A 20,367-nucleotide genomic window follows, 5' to 3' on the forward strand; every position below is an offset into this window, starting at 1 on the left:
CTTTGGAGGAATGGGTGCCAGGCGTAATGCGGAAGGGTAGTATACTTTGTCTTGAGCCCGAAGCTCAGACTCAGTAGATACTCCTACAGCATCCAAGGCATGGCCCCACACTTCCAAACAAAATGCACGAGTAACATCCCTGAGTTGGGCAGTGAGGCTCTCCGCTGTTTTCTTCATGCTGGCATCATATGCTACTTTCTCGACCTTAGCTTTCTCCTGGTCTTTCGCCTCTAGTTGTTTTTGCGTTTGTTTCAGCTCTACCACCGTAAGAGCCAATCTATTTTGGGCTTTTTTCTGGGCTTCCAAGGCATTGGCCGTTTGTGTCTCGTAGCTCTTAAGTGCGGATTCCGCGTTCTTATGAGCCTTCTCAACCTCCGATAGCTAAGCGAGGACATCTTTCAACTTTTGTTCTACTTCAGTTTGGGCCTTTACAGCAGCTTCCTGGCCATTTTCGGCCTTCCTTGCCACATCCAAGGAGTGGTCTACCCACTCCTTGGCCATGAAGGCAGCCTGAACAGCCTACAAAAGATAGAGATAGTAAAAGGAGCAACAATGTAAATGACATACACGTAGAGATGAAATCATTAATATTAGCACATAGATAGAATGTGGTACCTTGGCTAGGTTTTGCTTCAGAGACAGAAAGACCTGTCTTTTCTTGAAGGATCTCAATTCAACCATGTCCTCAGGTAAGCATAGCACCTTTTCCAGGCATTCTGCCACCAAGCTTGAACTACCTTTCTTGGGGTCCCTCAAGTTGGCGTCATCAGGCACTGGATTACCTGAGCTCATAGTGAAGATGGGTCTCCTGATTGAAGCTTTCTTAGATTGATCTCCGCTCATTTCTTTAGAAGTCCCAGTGTGGGTAGACTTCTTTTGCTACCCTTTTCCTACTCGGGCTTCTTTAATAGGTGGCTTGGCAATCTCTCCTTCTTCGATCTCCTCGGAGCGCTTTCCTCCCTAACCACGTTTCCTTTTCTTGTCTATGACCTTGGCAAGCGAGGTACACGGCACGGCTGGAGTGGCAGGTCAGGGTGGTACAACTACAGCTGGAGAAGAGTCCCCAGCATGGGCTTTTAGAAGGGCAAGGAGATCTGGTTCTTTCTCTTGAAAACCTATCTCTTTAAAAGCAATGGTGGAAGTCCCGAGAGCATCTTCTCGATAAAAGACTTCAAAATCTTTTTCTGTCACCTCAAGATGAAGGGGCTCAGGTGTAGTCTCCTTCTCCTCGTCCTTAGAAGGGATGGGGGGTTCCTAGGAATAGAGGAGTCTAGCTGCTAAAGGCACTGAAAGCTCGGCGTCTTGGATCCCTGCTGGAGGAGGCTTAATCAATAGAAAACCTGGTACAACCACATCAATTAAAGCCAAACGCAAATCCTTGGCTCTAATAACATTTTTTGGGCTTTGAAATCGCTTGGTAGAGGGTTTATAGTCGAGAATAACGTGTGCTGCTCTGAGCTGTTCGTCTGTATGCAAAAATATCTTCGACTTGAGGATTCTGTTTAGGTCTTGGAAATTAACCAAATGCTTAGCTGGAGCGGTGTGATATTCGTCTGCCACAAAGAGCGAATGTCGTTAGTAAAACTTATTGAATACAAAATCATTATGCAAAAGTTGATTAAAAATCCCGAGTCTTGCTCTGGTCATCGGGAACCCTACCTGGCTCCCCTTCTTGGGTAGGGCAGTATAATCCGTCGTACCAGTTCCCCGAGACAATAAGGAAATCCTCGTCCATGCCCTTGCTCGAGTCAGGCAGGCAGGAGATTAGCCTAACAGCAGGAACCCTACACTTCATATAGTATTTAGTTTTCTCTCCTTTTTAGCAGTTGTACACCCAATTTACGTCATGCCAGGTAAGGTTAGTCCCCATCTTATGGTTTATGGCATCTGTACACCCCTAAATCCTAAATATATTTTTGGGAACATTGGGTTGAAGTTAATCTAAAGTTTAAAAGGAAGTCCCGGGTTACCCTTCCCATAGGAATTTCTATCCCACCTTCAATAAAGGCGATTATAGGAATTATCACCAACTCGGGAGGCCGGGGTAGTACTAATCACTCTCCCTCCTCACAGTGTTGAATTTCAACACCATTAGGGATTCTATATTGGGCCTTAAAAATTACCCTTGCCCTAATAGTATCTACTAATCTAGCATATCTATCCATTAAGTCTTATGGAAAGAATAAAGGAAAACCCAAAAAGAATCACAAAAGAAGAATCAACAAGAAAACCAACACACCTTTGAATGAACACTAAAATTGCTCCTCAGGAGGTCCTTTTCCTTCAAAATGCTCAAAATGAACCTCAGCCAGCCACATGTCTTGTTTATATAGAGGCAAAAATGACCATACAATTCTAATCAAGTCGTAGAATGTAGGGAGACAAGGAGCTGCCTGACACCATAAATGACCAATCGTGGATTCCGAAGCGTCAGGAACGTGTCATAGGAAGTGAAAGATGTTCCCACATGGGAATGCAAGTGGCACGTGGATAGCTAATTTGCCAAGTTAAAACTGGACAGTTAATACGGAATTAATAGCACAAGTTTTAAGGGGCTATTGTGGGGTGTTGAGGACCGAGGAGGAATATCAAGGGACGAAGGAGATATCAAGGGACGAAGGAGATCTTAGTTAGGAGGAGTGGCGAGGACTGAGGAGGAATATCAAGGGACAAAGGAGATCTTAGTTAGGAAGAGTGCCGAGGACTCGAGGATAAAGGTGTCTGGAAAAGTACAAAGGGCAGATTAGTGATACGTGGTAGAGAGAGGGAAAATATCTGGTTTGGGGGTAGACAGCCTGTGGTTTCCGTATTGAATACCCTGTACCTAATTTCATGGCCGCATTAAATGAGGAACAACAGCTTTATCAGCCGTATTGATGTAAAAGTGACCTGAACAGTGTGAGTCACAGCTAGCTAGTCAGTTTCTTTCCACCACCTTCTACAAGCAACGGGACAAGTGTCAACGTGGGAAGGGGGTTAGGTGAGAGATTGACGTTGGAGATGCAAGAAGAAAGGAGTATAAATAGGAATGAAGGAGGAAGGAAGAAGGGGACTGAAAAGAGAAAAGAAAAAGAGAACAGTGATAGTTGAATGTAATAGATTCCTCCTCGGGCAAGCTTATGAGAGGGTGTTTTCTTATTCATTAAATTTTGAATATATATCCTCAGGACATATCTGTCAGTTATTGTGTTGTTCCCTCTCTACAAATTCTTTGTTTTGGGCCTACAGTGATTGGATCCACTTTGAGTCTTGCAGTGGGCTTTAATACCTAGTTGGATTTTTTTTTGTCCTTGCAAATCAAATAATAAATAACATCCGATTAACATGAATTTTGACATGTTTTTTAAGAACATAAAGAACATACAATTTGATAGTTAAGTTTTCAAAATATGTAGTTATGTTAATTTGTTTAGTGAGAATTGTAGTCTTAGGCTACAACTAAGTTTGTAGCCAAATTTTGGCCCCTCAACAATATATTAAGTCATTACAAACAAAAAGAAAAATCCCAATAAATTTGTTATCTAACTAAAATTTTGAAAGAGATGTTACTTGTAACATTGATAATAAGAGTATCATGCAAAGATTTTAAAATAAGAAAACTTGTAGAAGAAAAGAGTTAAGAGTTTATGTATTTGTGTGTGTGTGTTTGTGTGTTTTGGTCAATATATGAAGTTACCTTTTTATTAAATTTTGGTCAATAATGACTACCCTAAAAAATATTCCTGGAGGTGGCCACTGTTGCCAAGAGCCCGCTTGAAGGTAGGGTACCCCCATCCATCCAATTGGTAATATTGTAATCTTAGGCTTGCATGAGCTTTTTTTTGGATGAAAAAAATGTACTTAGTTATTTAGTTCTTCGTTCTCTTTTTTTTTGGGGCATGACCCATGGGTATATGGACCCAAAAATCTGCAGAATCCATGTATTATGAATGTTGATCTAGTTAATAAGTATTGGGATCTGGGTGGGTTTTTATTTTATATTTTATTTTGTATTTTTTGGATGAAAAACCAATTAACCAAGAGCTTAAAAGCATTTGCATATGAGATTTTGAAAACAATTAGCTAGTTTCCAGCAGTAACTCCTTGACGTTCCCTAACTTGAAGGAGGATCAGAGAAATAGAGGGAGTTTAGGGAGAAAGGGTATGGGTTTGTGGTATCATAGACTGTGTTTTGGAACTTAAGTTGTGGGTAGTTCTTTCTGCTTGGATTTTATCTCCATGAATTGAAAGAGCTGGCCAAACATCCATGCGAAGCTTCTGGGTGATCTAATCACATCTTTAATTTCTTGGTATCCATGAAGATCAATTTCTCTAGATCAGGTCAATCATATATTGCTCTTTTGTCAAACATATAAATTATAAACAATAGGTTTATCCTAGAATGAACCATAAAGAAATTAAATTTCTAACATCTTAAGTTTCAAGACATGCCAATACTAGTAATTTTGAAAAATGGAGCATTAAACATCAAAAAATTTAATTTCACCTTGTATAGCTCAGCGGAGGACAAAAGTCAAGTTGCTCACTAATCTCTGATTGGATCAAGCCAAAGAAAATCTGTGTTTTTATCATTGTTAGAAATCAGCTTAAAATTAAAATTAGGATACAGAAAATCCATTAGCGTTGTTCGTGTAGAAATCAACCTATTCTCTCTCTTGAACAAAAGAGAGAAAACTGACTCTAGCTCCAGCCTTCCGACAACTTCACGAATGGCGTGATAGGTGATTAAACCATGAACTCCAGCTCCAGTAAGACTACAAACAGTGCCATCTATTTTGTTATTCTCTCTCCTTGGTCTTTCTCTAAACCCAGCCTAGTTTCTCTCTCCTCTCAATCATTTGCAATTGGCGCAGGAATTTGTTTGTCCACGTGCTTGTCAGGTGACTATAACGTTAGCTTAACAAATGGCTAACTAACAGGAGTACCAAATTGGCAGATGTATAAAGTTCATGCGTTAAATTGGTTAAAATAAAAGTTCAATGGGTGTTAAGGTCACTATCTAAAAGTTTAGGGAATGTGTGGACATTTTTCCAAAAGTAACATTTTCAACTTTTAATATTAGCCATCAAAAGCCCCCACTCACTTGGACTTTATGCTAAACTTGCAATATCCTGGGCATCAGGTGTCATTATCAAACTATTGGGTAAGTACATGGGTTACAAAGCTCTATTAGAGCATTAGTATTGGTGGTGTTAAAAAGAAAGCTATATTGCTATTTTTAGTACCACCAAATACAAAAATAAGACTACATTGGTGTAGCTTAAAGGTAAAAATAATAACAATATTATATTCGGTCTCTTTTTTTTTTTTTTTCTTTTTCTTTTTTTTCTCTCTCTCTCTCTCTCTCTAGCTTTTCTCAATTCTTTTCAACTTCTCTTTCCTTCTGGCACTGCCCCTATCTCCCTTTCAACTGAACCAAGCCCTTTCTTGTGGTGTCACCTAGGTTTGTTGAGATCGTCGTCGCCAGTGTGGGTTCGTGGTGATGGTTTGGTGTAGGTTCGTGGTGGTGGGTCGGCTGGGTGGGTTCGTGGTGGTGGGTCGGTGTAGGTCGGGTTTGTGTGGTTGGGTGGTTTAATTTTTTTTTTTTTTTCTGTGCGTTTGGCGGTTGTGGTGGTGGTTTGGTTGTGACTGTGGGTTGTGGTTGAAATGGTGGTTTGGTGGTGGTTGGTATCTGTGGTTGTGGTTGTCGTGGTTTTGGTGGTTGTGGTTGTGTTGGGTGGTGGTTTGTATTTTTTTATTTTTTCCTTGCCTTGGTTTGTGGTTGAGGTTTTTGCTAGTGGAGTGGGGGTGGAGGTGGTTGTGGTTGGTTGAAAAGTTTTTGTGGTGACTATTTTTATTTTATTTTAATGATTTTTTTATATTATTTTAACCAAATAGCTAAAAATATAGATCCATTGATGTTGGTTGTACTGTAAAGTGAGAAGTTAAAATAGATATAGTAGCTTTTTGTAGAGCTATATTGCTAAATTTATAGCTCCACCAATGTGGGTGCTCTTATACACTTGAATGGCATTTGAAAGCCCATTGGTAAATACTAGGACATTGTCTACATTAGAGAATCTCCTGCACTCTTCAATTGTTTTCACTATTTGAAGAATACACAATGTTGCTTATCTACTTTTTTTTCATGTTTACTTTTCAATAGACTTTCTATCTTTCCTTTATATTATTTAAATATTATTTCTTCACCTCTTTCATTATTATTTTTCCAAAAGTCTGATACAACTACATGACTACATCAGTGGTGGCTCCAGAATATTATTTAGGGGAGTCATTCAAATTCATGTTGAAGAGGTTGACAAAGACCTCTTTGTAAATATTTTTTTTTCATCATGATCATTATGATAATATTGATGAGATCTTTCATAACCTATGATCCAAAGGAAGATTTTTTTAGTCAACACGAGTTCTTTTAGATAAAAAAATCTTAGGTAGGAGATAATCTTGCGGTATATTTGACTTCCTTATCAAAAATTTATTCATAGTATTAGCAAGAGAATTAAAGATAAATTATAAGTTCATTAGACATATGTTTTCTTAGTAAAATGACGATATTAATTATTATTTCTAAGATTAAATCTTGTAAATTATCTATCCACTATGGCTATAATAAAGTTATTAATTATTGTTGTTAAGTGAATTTTAATTATTATTACTTAGAATACTCTAATTCATTATTTATTAGTTTTTGCTTTTACTATTTTCAATTCTTTTATTTAACAATTCAATTCAATTGTGACAACTTACAAGTCTTTGTAATTAATTAAGAAGAATTTTGCTATATTTTTTATACTACTTTATTAAGAATTCAAAGCAACAATACAATCATTAAAAAAAAATGTCTTCATTCTCCACTGTTTCACGTCCTACTTCTACTGCCTCACACTTAATTTTCTTTTAGTGTTTACATTTTACAGCTCATTTAATTGTCTTTTAGATCAAATTGGTTTGATGTTGAGTTCTTTCTTTTTGTTTAATAAGGGCAATATAAATTTTAGTATTGAATTGATTTGTTCTTTGAACTTATTTTAGGGGGTTCAAAATTTTATTTTAAGGTATTCAAAAAAAAAATATTTTAAAAATGTTATATGTAAAAAAAAAAAAATCACAAGTCAGGGGGTTCATTTGAACCCCCTAAACACCATGTGGCGCTGCCATTGGACTACATCCAAATCAACAACACCAAAAATTCTTGATTTCAACAACACACAAATCTTAAAACTCATATTTTATCATCCAACAACACTCAATTCTTAAAACTCAAATCTTCACCTAGATTTTATCATCCAACACTACCCAAATCAAACACCCAACATTGCTCGTTCTTTTCCTCACCAATCTCAACTTTGCTCGTATACACATCATTAGACCCAGTTATTAACCACCTTTAGAACCATTGGTGGTTGAGCTTTGTGCTGTTAGATTCAATATCATGGTACTGGCTTATGTGGTGGCTTTGATCAAGTGGAGGATGGTGTTTATTCGATTGACGGTGACTGGACGAGAAGAGGAGAGAGATGTTAAGAGTGAAATTGCGAGAGACAGTGAAGAAGAAGAAGAGGAAAGACAAAGTTGGGTCCGTGTGGGAGGAGTGACAGTGCTCTCTACACCAAGACAACAACGATAGCAACTCTAAAAAAAAGATTTGCGTTTTGAAAAGGTTGTTGGAGTTTTTTTTTTTTTTACAAAAATAGGTTTCAAGAACCTATTGGAGATGCTCTAACCCTCCCATCATTAATCATTATGTTTCCTTTGGGGCAGGGTAAGTTACCATTTACCAAGTAGTAGTATCCTCAAACTACCTCACTTCAAGAACCTAACAAGAGTCCTCCCGAGTCTATTTGTCACAAGCTTTTTCTTTTAGTTTAGGGTAAATTACCTATTTGGTTCTTACCTTTTACACTTTGTTCCTTAAGGTTTCAAATGTGTCAGTTTAGTCTATAATCTTTTAGTATTTAGTCATAATAGTCAATGCCCTTAAGTAATTAATGGAAAATGTTGACATGCCTAACAGTTAAATTTTTTTTTTTTTATACCACATCAAATGACACATGTATTGTCATGTGAAATAAAAAATAATTTTTTTTTCTAGAAAAGAGATGCTAAAATGTAAATTGCACCCTTTAAATTTAATTGAAATTCATTCAACCCTCTAACTTTACCTTCATCCAATTTAGTCCTTTAAGTTTCAAATTTATTCAATTCAAGCATTTCATCCGATTTTGTTTAAAAAAATTACATTAACCAAAAAAAAAAAAAATCTCACATGAAAATTTCTATAAAAATAATAAAAATATTTTATAGATTTTTTATATGATAATTATTTTTTTCAAAAAATCTTTTTTTTTTAGTTAATTGCTTAACAACAATTTTTTAATGGAATTAGATGAAATGTGTGAATTGAATAAATTTGAAAATTAGATTGCTCAATTGAACAAAAGTAAAGGTAAACGATTGAAACAAATTTTATTCAAACTTAGATGGTACAATTTGCATTTTAGTCACACAAAAAAAAGTTTACAATATAGCTAATATTATTCTTTAAATAAAATAATAAAAAAGAGGAAAAGGAATGGAGATTTGGTCCAGTGGTGGTGGCAGTGGCAGTGGAGTATGTATGTGTCGTGGAGTGGGGCAGGGAATGAGGTCAAGTTGGAGGAGGGAGGAGGGGAGAGAGTGAGAGTGAAGAAGAAAAGAGAGAGAAGGCATGCTGATTTGGTTTCTAGAGAGAGAGAGAGAGAGGTGTTATGTGGGAAATTTGATTTGAAATTTGGAGGGAATTAAGGTCGTTTTGGCAGCTAGGGGGGGTGCATATTGTGCACTACCACTACTGGGAGTAATTCTTAGGTACTCCCGGAGCACGGAGAATGGTGCTCCCTCCTCTCACATTTATGGTGCGGTCCGCTCATTAAATTCATGATGGGGTCTACCATGAATGTGAGAGGAGGGAGCACCATTTCACTATACTCCAGGACTACCTAAGAATTTTCCCACTACTGGTTGGTTTGGTTGGTCAGTTTCTAACATTCTGTTGCGACTCTTGTAATGAGGAGAGAATTGGATCCTATGTGGTTAAGTGTTCAAGTGGATGCTAGCTGCCACATCGGCATTTTAGAATTTGGAATCTTTTTTATGATAGTAGTTCACAAGATACTCAAGCTATATTTATTATAAGGAATGAAATTTGTCCATTGCATTCATCTACAAAGAGAATTGCATTTGCTACATAGTGAAAGAGAAAAGCACAATGACAAGCTGGTTGATAAGAATTAAGGAAAAAACAATAATGTAGGACATAGGCATTCATGAATCATAATAAAAGATAGAAATAAAAGAAGTTGGTTAGAACATTCACATTGATGATGCTAAAAAATTTAGCTTTTAGCAACTTTGAAAACTACTCTATCTATTTTAATGCCCTACATTACAATACACGAAACATCAAAGGTTATATTTTTTTTTTTACCAGTTCATTTAAATATTCTTTCTTTATTTTTCTTCTACATCTCTTTCTATTTGTTTCTCTTTCTCATCTAAAGCAATAGCAACCCAACAATCCCAAACCATAACCACCTCCACCAACAAACTCACAGCCACCACCACCAACAAACCTAAAACCATCACCGCTGCCACCCACAAATTGGAACCTCAATCCAACCCAGCCACGAACACCCACCGCCACAACCACAACCAGCCTACTACAACTCTAATTAAAAAAAAAAAAACTAAACTAAACAACCACAATCACTGCCACTGTCACCACCACTCACGACCACAACCCCCAAACACCAAAATTGCAACCAAATCACAAACTCAAAATTTTAATTTTTAGATTAGTGCATCCTTGTACGTTTAGAAGTTCAAAGAAAAATAGAGGGAGAGGGTTAGTTTTAGTTGAGAGGGAGGCGCTGGAGTTGGAGAAGGGAGAAAAAGGTGAAGAGATACGACAATCTAGAGTAAAAAGAGAGAGGAGAGAGAAAAAAAAAGAGATAGTTTATTTTATAATGAGAAGAAGAGAGAGAAATGGAATAAAGTAATATTTCTTTTTATCACTTGTATCTACAATGAACTGCAAGAGACGGCAGTTCATTGTAGCAAGTTGCTAAAAAATTTTGGATTTAGCACCACTAATAAAGAGTATTTTTTGTGGTGTGGGTGGTTCAAAATAAGTTTTAGCAATATAAGAGCATCACTATGAATGCTTTAATAGGTGTTTTATAGTATTCAATAAGAAAACATTTAATGTAATTTATTGTAGTAATTTTTCTATGATATTATGATACATGCACATTTGCCAATCTTTCATCCCGATCTCATAGGTCTTTTATCTCTCTCTCTCTCTCTCTCTCTCTCTCTCTCTTTTGATACAAGATAGAATTTCTATTCTAGCCTAATCTAAGTGTATATGTGTGTGAAGCTCTCTTCTGGAGACTTGAACCCGGCCCTTGTCTTCCACCCACCACAAGTATTTATACTTGTAAAGTGACCGCCGCACCAATAGTGCACGGTGATAGTTCTTTTATCTCAATCCCAAAAAAATGTAAATATATTTTGGAATATTTAATGCAACCTTAATGGGTGTCCAGACATTTAATTGAATTTAGATTCTTTGGTTTTCTCACCCAATAATTCACTTGCCACAAAAATTAAAAACATAAATGGACACGTGGTGAAAAATTGGACTTCAATGAAAATCCAATTTAGAATATAATTGGATTCGGACTTTTTGATTTTTACATTTAATAATTTACTTGGCACAAAATTAAAAATTAAATGGAACAAGTGGCGCAAAATTAAGAATCCAATTAAAATTTAATTATATTTTCTCTTAACTTTGGCTATATATATATATATATATATATATATATATATATATATATATATATATATATATATATATATATATATACACACACACACACATACTAGCATGTAACTTCACGCAAAAGCATGGATGCATTTAAAATTAAACAAAATTTTTATTATAAAAATATAAATAATTAGTCAAATTTAAAAAAAAAAAAAAACATGTAACACGTATTCATGCATATGTATAGATACATTTAAAATTAATCACAATTTTTATCATAAAATATAGATTATTAGTCAAATTATTTTTTTAAAAAAATATAAGTAAATACATATTAAAATTCTTACCTAAATTTAATACTACTTATGATCATTTTTTTTCCTAATTTTTAATAAAATAGAACGTGTGGTGATTTTTATTTTATTTATTTTTTAAGAAACATGTGGTGATTTTTATTGAGTATATGTCATTATTAAATTTTTAATTTTATAGACCTTTAATATTAGATTCTTAGTATTTTACACTCATTAATTCATTTGACACAAAGATTAAAAAACTTAAGTAGACACATGACATATGCTTAAGTGGATAATTATGGTGTAGTCCTCACATAAATTTAGACTTGTGCAAAATTGGATTGTAATTTCAAATTCTAATTCAACTCTCTCTAAGTTTTACCTATTAATATATACTAGCTTGTAACCCGTGCAAATGCACGGAAGTTTTATATAAATTTTTTTATAATTTTGTTATTGCATTTTTATAGCATCTCAAAAGTATTTTTCTTTTTTAGATAACATCATCAAAAGTAAATCAAATCATAGTTCATCATAGTAACATATATTAACAAACTTTGAATAAGGGGAAAAAATTCAACTTAAAATAGTGGAAAAACAAATACATTTCTTCATAACAACATAAAAATTTAGATTCATAGCTCAAAATAACATTTATAATCCTAAAATAAACCAAAAGTCAAATAGTTTAATACCAAACTGGTGTTGAATTTGGTTTTGAGTATTTAAACGTGCGACTTTTCTGAGTTTTCTCTTTTCATATGTAGGCGTGGCTGAAAGATAGATGAGCATTCTTAATTAATTATATATATTTGTAATTTAGTCTTAAGGACATTTGTTTTCAATTAACAAAAATAATCAAATTATATAGATTACATGAGTCCAGAATCATCATACGATACATGTAACAATATATTTCTTACAAATAAAATATTTTAAACATATTGTAAGCAACTATAGTGAACTTTAGCATCAAATGTGATGGAGAAAATATTTTTCTATCAATTAAAAAAGCCTAGCTAAAGGAAATGGTAAGAGTATCCTTTGACAGAGAAGCATGGTTGTTGTCATTTGCACGTCGTTGATGTTAATACTTCTTCATCCAAAGACATTGATCAAATGAAGCTAAGATAAAACTGCAAATAGTCCAGAAAATTGGACATCAAATTTTAACACTAATTTTGATTAGATAATTATTGTTTTAAAAAATACGGACCAATGGTAAGAAATCTGCTCAAGAACTCAATTGTTGTTTGATTCCAAATGAAATGTTGTGCACTTAGATTCTACAAAATCCAGCTTGAAAAAAACAGTCTAAAAGCTTAATTCATGACAGGAAAAGCTTATCAAATCATGCTTTTTATATAAAACAATCGCAACATAAGCATTAAAAAACTATAATTTGAGAAACGCCAGGCAAGATATGCTAAGCATCTTCTATCATTGTTACATGAAAGCAATGGGTCTTTAACCTAGCATACAGAGCTTATTGATGTGTCCTAATTACATAACATTGCAAATATGTTATGTGTATGTAGATTATGTCGCATTCTTTGCCAAGAACGTAGATTGTGATCAATGGATACTGCATATTAGAAGTTTTTTTTTTTTTTTTTTTTTAAATGTATATATGATTTGTTCATATTATTTTTTTTAATAAAAAATTGTAATTCTAAGTGAGGCTAATAAAGCAAGTTTCAAAAAATAGTGTAATATAAAAAATCTATTTAAATAAACTTTGTGCTTCTGCTTCTGCTGCTGCTACTTAATAAAACTAAAGCTTGTTCATGGGGTTTTAAACCAGCAAAACATATATTGTTTTTAAAAAATGCAAAGAATTAGAACATATTATAATTTATCAATGCAACTGCTCAGCTTGTGAAGTATTAAAAGAACTAACTTGGTTCTACCTATATGCCATGCCTTGAAATTGACAACTTAGAACATACCTGAAGAGAATTTCTTGACTCCTAGCTCCAAAGATAAAGCAGAAAAGTTCAGCATATTTTTCATTCTATACACAGTAGCCTATAATATTTTTACCTTATTCCTTTAATTGCAAATATACCAATGTTGACCAATTAAAAAACCATACAAACAAGAGTTTTGTCACATCTAAACTATGATTTTAGTGCATCAACATGGTAATATGCATATAAACATTTGTTATGAAAGGAAAAATGATCAGAGACTACATTACAAAATCATTCCCAGCTACCATATATGCAAGAAGAGGCAATTAAAAAAAAAATTACTCATATCGTTTTGTAACTGGATACATATGTTTTGAAGTGAAAAATTCACAGGCTTCTTAATGCTCCCAAATTTTGCTAAGACGCAATCCCAAAAACAGTTCTAGAATACAAAAATTAGAATATATTATATGCATTAAGTTACCTGGCTTGCATGTTCTTATTGACTTTGCCATAAACAACTGCCAAGTTGGGAATTCCGGTTCCAAATAGACTAAACATCATGTAAGAAGAAAAAGTGGATAAAGGTAAATAAAAATATGGAAGGAAAAGAAAGAGAAAAGGGAAAGTAAGCAAACTTGTAGTTTGAAGTTATAGTCCAAAATGAAGTTTTGTGGTGCAACATTGAAAGGCGAAGAAAAATTCATAAATCATTCATTAAAATACTACTCATTGATACAAATTTATATGCCTACCATTGCTTAGATAAAGAGAAACTGAGGTGAGGGTGAGATGCTTGGACTTGGGATTCAAAACACACAAAGTCATAATTATCAAATAGCTGATACTAAGATGAATACATATCACTTCGGTAACCTAAACTCATGAGGGATCCCATGCTTGCCACTACCAGTACCTTCAATATAGCAGAGTTGTATATACAGCTCCATGTAGCTCCTTGAGTGGTTGTTTTTAATTTCATCAATATGTAACTTACAATTGCAGAAAAGCAAACTAAGAAAAATTATTTTTCCTTCATCATACATAAGAAAAATAATTAATTAATGAACAAAAGAAGGTTTGCATTGACCTGAAAACAAATGTGGACAACATAAACTCACTTATGTGAAGAACTAAAGTTTTATGATTACAAATGGGGTTGACAATTTTCATCTTAATTGGATTGAAGTTCAAGCTTGACCAAAGTTTATGATAGCAGGAGGAAACTTTACTAAACAATTTCATAACATAAAAACCATTAAATGAACCTTCTGAGTTTTATTTATAAGAAAGGAGTAAATAGTTCCTAGGTTAAGTCATAAACTGTTTAATGTTTTGTTCAGTTTAAATGATTTTAAATACTGAAGTGAATATAATTCCAATAATATTATAGAGATATAAGAATTCCAATAACATTCTTAAAAAGATAACTAATTTGAAATTTTGAACCAAAATAGTATCAGTGTTCAATCATAACCAATTAAAACTATAAGCTTTAGCAATTTTGAATTGGAATATATAGATTAAATAGTGTCACTATGAAAAAGAATAAAACTAAAGTTGAATATGCAATAACTACTAATTAAGATTAAAACAAAAGCACCAAAGAAAATTGAAGGTATAAAGAGTTCTATAGCCTAAAAGATTACGGCAGGAAAAATGATAGTAAACTCTATTCTCTAATGCAACTAAGATAGAAATATTAAAGATAAATCAAATCAACCTCTCATGATGAAAAAATATAACAGCACAAGGAAACATCAAGTAAACTTGTACCTAACATACTTAACTTCAAATTTTTTAAATATTAAAAAAACCTTGACTGATAGCAGTGCCAGAGTTATTTTGGTGGATGTCGGCCTAAATGTGCTGGTATGACAATGGTGGTGATCCCTCTCTCTCTCTCTCTCTCTCTGCCTTAAAAATATAGCAAGCCCAAAAAAAAATGAAATTGAAAAATATGAACGCAAAGGAACAAAACCTAGAAACTAAAAATTCCTAATAACAATTCAGTTAGAATTTGATGCGAAACCCAAAAATAGATTCCTAATAAAAATTCAAATAGAATTTGATCTTCTAGGTTGTTTCCCTGATTTCAACGAAATCCCTAAATTGACAAAAAACATAATTGAAGACAAAAGGATAAGAGATTAGTTGAAAATTACCGAGAAAGAACGGTCTGATATCGAGAGTTCCTGGGAAAGGCTTTTTTCGTGCTTATGCTGAAGGCCGCTTCATCTTCCTTCCTCCTTATTTCGGAAAAAAAGTAGAATGAAAAACGTCTCTTAATTTTGATCTTAGATTTAGCGGAAACAAAGAGAAAAGAATTTGAGAGACGTCGTCTGTTCTGCCTCTTCCTCTGTTTCTTTCTCCGTGTCCAGGCCTGATCCTCTCTCTATTTCATCGCCTCTCTCTTTCTCTGCTTCGTTCTCCATTGCTTCGTTCTCCATGTTCTCATCGCCTCTCCCTATTTTATCGCCTCTCTAATTTTAGTCGGTTAATTGTTTTATTTATAACGAGAGGGCTTTTAAAAGGTGTTTTAGCATTACGAAACAATATAATTGATCGCTTTTTATTTAATACGTGACAGGGTTTAAAAAGTCAAGAATTGTAATGTACGACTATTTTTTTTTAAATTATATATGTGTCTGAATTTTAAATAGGTAGTTATCTTATTTGTCAACACGTCTTTAAATATAAGAACCAATTTTCTCTGAGTTTCATCTATATATATATATAGATAACTTATAATTTTGAATATTTTTTAGTTATATGATTATGTTTTTTTATGGTTTATTATATTGGGCTTCTCATTTTCTACACTAAATTAACTAATTTGGTAAAAATATTTAAAAATTTAGATTAGATGAGACACGTGGCGTAAAATTAAACTCTAATTGAAATTCAATTTTTATACTAAATTAGTTCACTTGGCACAAAATTAGATTCTAATTGAATTTAAATTTGAAATTTAATTGAATTTTCTCTTTGCTTTACCTATTATTATATAGAGAGAGAGAGAAATAGATAGAGATGGGTTACTATATTAGCTGTCCAGACATTTTACATAAAGTAAATATATATATATATATATATATATATATATATATATATATATATTTTTTCATGCATGTAGCATAAGCTAACGCATTTCTTTTTATTAAGGATCACCAAACTTCTTACGTGCCTTTCTTCTCCCCATCTAATTGTCTAATTGATGACAAAGAAACCAAATTATTGTTGTCATCAATGTGACGTAAGGGTTCTATATCATCTGCCGTTAAAGAGAAGTCTTACAGCCCATCGACTGCAACAAGCATGCACCTTTTAAAATAAAAAAAAATTGCTTCCTTCTCTTTCCTCTTTTCCCTCACAAAGTCTCCCAATCCTTAAAGGCTCGTTTGAATAAAATTTATTGCTGAAAATTGAAAACACTGTAACAAAATAATTTTTAAATATGTAAATAGTACCATAAGGCTCATTTTTAATGAAAAAGTTGCTAAAAAGTAATATTTGTGGGTCCCATAAACAATGTACGAATGCACTGTTCACAGAAGAAAAGTCAACTACTACGGCTACTGTTCATCGTAACAGTAAAATTTGTTGTGCCAAAAAAAAGAAAAAAAAGGAAACGTGAAACTCAGCAAACGTGGACGCAAAATGTGAATTCAAACGCCACCTAAGGCTTTGTTTGGGAGTTCATAAGGGAAGGGAAGGGAATGGAATGAAGTGATTATAAGAGAATGAAAAGGAAATGAAAGAAATGGAATGTATTTAAGTTAGAGAAATGAATGGAATGAAATGAAATTAAGTAACCTTGATCGAATGTTTTTTTATTTTTTTTATATAAGATAAAATTTCAACTCTAATCTAATTTAAGTGTAAATGGATGTAAAACTCCTTCCTGAAGACTTGAACCCCAGCCCTTGTTTGGGAGCAACATGAAATGAATGGAATTGAATCATTTTATGATTATATTACTATTAGATCCCTATTTTAAAATAAAAGGTTGAATATATAAGAGTATTTTGGAAGTTTTAGTAAAAAATCATTAAATCTAATTTCATGCCCTTCTTACATGCCTTTCTTTTCCCATCTAATTGTCTAATTGATGACAAAGAAACCGGATTATTGTTGTCATCAATGTGACGTAAGGGTTCTATATCATCTGCCGGAAAAGAGAAGTCTCACAGCCCATCTACAGCAACAAGCATGCAGCTTTTAAAATAAAAAAATTGCTTCCTTCACTTTCCTCTTTTCCCTTACACAGTCTCCCAATCCTCAAAGAGTCCAGTTGCGAAGCGTTTGATGAAATGGTGTACTTGTATTTTTCCATGTACTTGGTGTCCTATGCTGCAGTGGAGGTGAAACACTAGTCACCACCAGATAGAAATGCTATGCATGATACATGTCAACAGTATCGCCTTGCAACTCATTACTTGGGTCTTGGGAAGTGGAGTTGTAGTTTTTACGATCAAATTTGTGGGTTTGTATTGCCTTGCAGTTTGCCCAGTCTGTTTGAGTATCTTCTTGTATTTCTTTTATGGGCCGTACACATGTTATGTGTTTCTACTTGTTTTGTTTCTGCTTCAGTAGTTTATAAAATATGTAGAAGGGCTAATGCTTGAGATACGTCATATGTCTAAGACCACTAAAAATATCGGAAGTTGTGTTAATTCTTACAATTACATGTACATGGTTCCCAAAATGATCTATTTACATCAATTGCACATAAATATACCGCTGAACATTGACGATAATTCATTACGTAGGACTCAAGATTCATTTCCAGCTGATCATTGAACGACCTGCATCACATTGTCACAAATTAATTAGGCAGAAAAGAGTATATTAGGTATTAATACTGGACATAAGGGCAGTATAACAAAACTGGACATAAGCTCATTGTCACAAATTAATGAGCTTGCTACATCCCCCACCCACCCACACACACAAAGTTGCATAGGTGCAACTTGTACAGCTTGTTTTCCAAATATCACTGACAGCCAGAATTTTGGGCCAAGTAACTCACAAAATGGAATGGCAAGCTCAGTAAGTTCTCAATGGCTGCGAACCCTGTGATGACAACTGCACTGCCATTGACAAGTATGTGCAGTAATAAAGAGCATGGTTTTTACCGTTGCTGCTCCTCTTCCACTTAAAGATGACTCAAGATTTGCCAAGTTTGGATCGTCCTTGTGCTTGCCCCAGCATACCTTTGCATCTAAGGATAGGAAGAATGATAAAATAACAAATCAGAGATCAAGGAAGAAATTATGTAAAACTCCTCTATTATCATGGAAATCATAACAGAACCCTTACTGCTCTGGAGTAAGGTCAGGATCTAAAGAATATGCGTGCTAACTTCTTCACGAGCCCTTTTAATTGCAGCCTCTTTATACAAAATTGTGAGTTGATCAACCAACCTGACACCAAATTTGCAGAATTGTGAACATGTCAAAATATCCATAAACCAATCTCTCCCAAGATTCAATTCCCTTTGCCAATAAACCCTAATTACGCCATAATCTATACTTATTTGTGGGGAAAAAAAAAAATATCAAACTAAAACCCACATACAGATCCTTAAACACTTCCACAATCCCAAATTTCAAATCCCATTTCCCAACAAACCACTCTCTCTCCCTCGAGAAAACAACATTCCTTCTCTCTCTTTGTTCTTCACTTTCACTCTCTCCCTCTCCTCCCTCCTCCAACTAACAACCTCACCCCCCACCACACTCAGTGTCACATACTCCATCGCCACTGCCACCATCACATACTCCACCAAATTTCCATAAACATCCAATATATGATAATAAGCACACTCTAATTAATCAATAATCCATTTCCAAATCCTTTATCAGAAACATAGCAAAAAAACCTACAATTGTCGATAACTAGCAATTTGCAATTAAATTAATATAAAAGGGGGACCAAACCCAAATTCAATCTCCTACTTTCACATCCGGCGACCAATGATCAAGAGCAGTCAACGCACCAAAGCGCACAAGTTTCCCAAATGAGGATAATCAACCTATCAAAAGCAAAAGACGATTTTAAACAAGTCCACATGGCTACAAAAGCATAAGGAAAAACCACTAGGTTGTATTGACTGATGCAGTTGTCTTTTCCGAGAAAAATTAAATTCAACAATGTAATTCATTGATTAATGAAATTACATGGTTTAAGCTATCTGACTAAGAAATTGTACTTAAATTTTGCCTAAACGAATTTAGAAAAACCAAAACTCTGAAATTCAAAGGAATATCCAAAGCACAAACCTGAGTGACAAACCACCTAAACTGATACGCAGCCACAATGGCAAACCCAACCGGAGCTCTAGCCGAAGCAGCTGAGACCTCGTCGCCGCCTTCGTCGGACTCATCGATCGAGCTCTCCTTAATCCTCTCCTTCAACACCAATCTCAGGCATCAAATCCACCACCAATCTCTTCTCGTCAGGCACCGAACCACAATCCAATCCCAACTCGCCAATCCTCTTCGCGTTTCGCTCTCCGAAAGCGACGCAATAAGCTTTTTAAAGCTCGCGAAAGGCCGAGTTCGCTGATACAGATAGGTTTTCGGGGATCCATGAGAGAAGGTCGTGAGTCGAGGAGTTAGAGGAGGATAGCAACGCGCAAGCTAGGGCAAAATCTTTGATGGAAGCGTGGACGTTAGGGTTTGGCGGTGAGGTGAGGTGAGGTGAGGTGAGGTGAGGTTTTGTGTGGGAGAAGAGACTCGAAGGAGATTTGGGAACCCTCTGGTGGAGTGTAGGTGGTTTTGGCGGGAAACGACACGTCGTATAGTATTAAGACTATACGATTCGTCGTAAACCAAAGATACAAAACTTAAAGAAATATGGGGACGATACGGTGTCGTTCTAAATAGAGTACATGTGAGAGTTAAGGACGAAAAAAACTTGGTTAGACTGGTGGGTTGGCATTCTAGTTGCCATATCATCAGCTAAATAACAAACAGAGCCTAGAACAATTTTGGAAAGAAAAAGCAACTTAGAAACTAGTCCATTCTGCTGAAGAGAAATAAGATCAGCAATCATAGCCGCTGGTTGAATGACACCTGGTGTAATTTGATTGGCAGAGTGTTTTACGGATAGTCTGTTATTTCATTCCCGCTCCTTTTCTTTCTTTCTTCCTCTGTTCTGGTAGTATAAATACAGAGCACTGTAATGATGTAGATCAGATATCTCATTCTCTCATTTTCGAAATTTGCAATTCTAGAATTCTCTCTTCACTCCTAGAGATTTTCTTTTCTTGTTTCAGATACTTTTCTTGTTTTTAACATCAAGCAAACATGGTGAGGGGACCGAGAGGAGTACAAGCTTTGGC

The 20,367-nt window shown here is 34.6% G+C and overlaps 1 pseudogene; it reads right to left on the reverse strand.

Annotated features, from left to right (window-relative positions):
- Positions 1-1,029: 1,029 nt before the first annotated feature.
- On the reverse strand, positions 1,030-20,078 carry LOC142634908 (uncharacterized; annotated as a pseudogene).
- Between the last annotated feature and the right edge of the window lie 289 nt (positions 20,079-20,367).

This window comes from Castanea sativa, chromosome 5, assembly GCF_040712315.1.
Source record: "Castanea sativa cultivar Marrone di Chiusa Pesio chromosome 5, ASM4071231v1".
Lineage (NCBI taxonomy): Eukaryota > Viridiplantae > Streptophyta > Magnoliopsida > Fagales > Fagaceae > Castanea > Castanea sativa.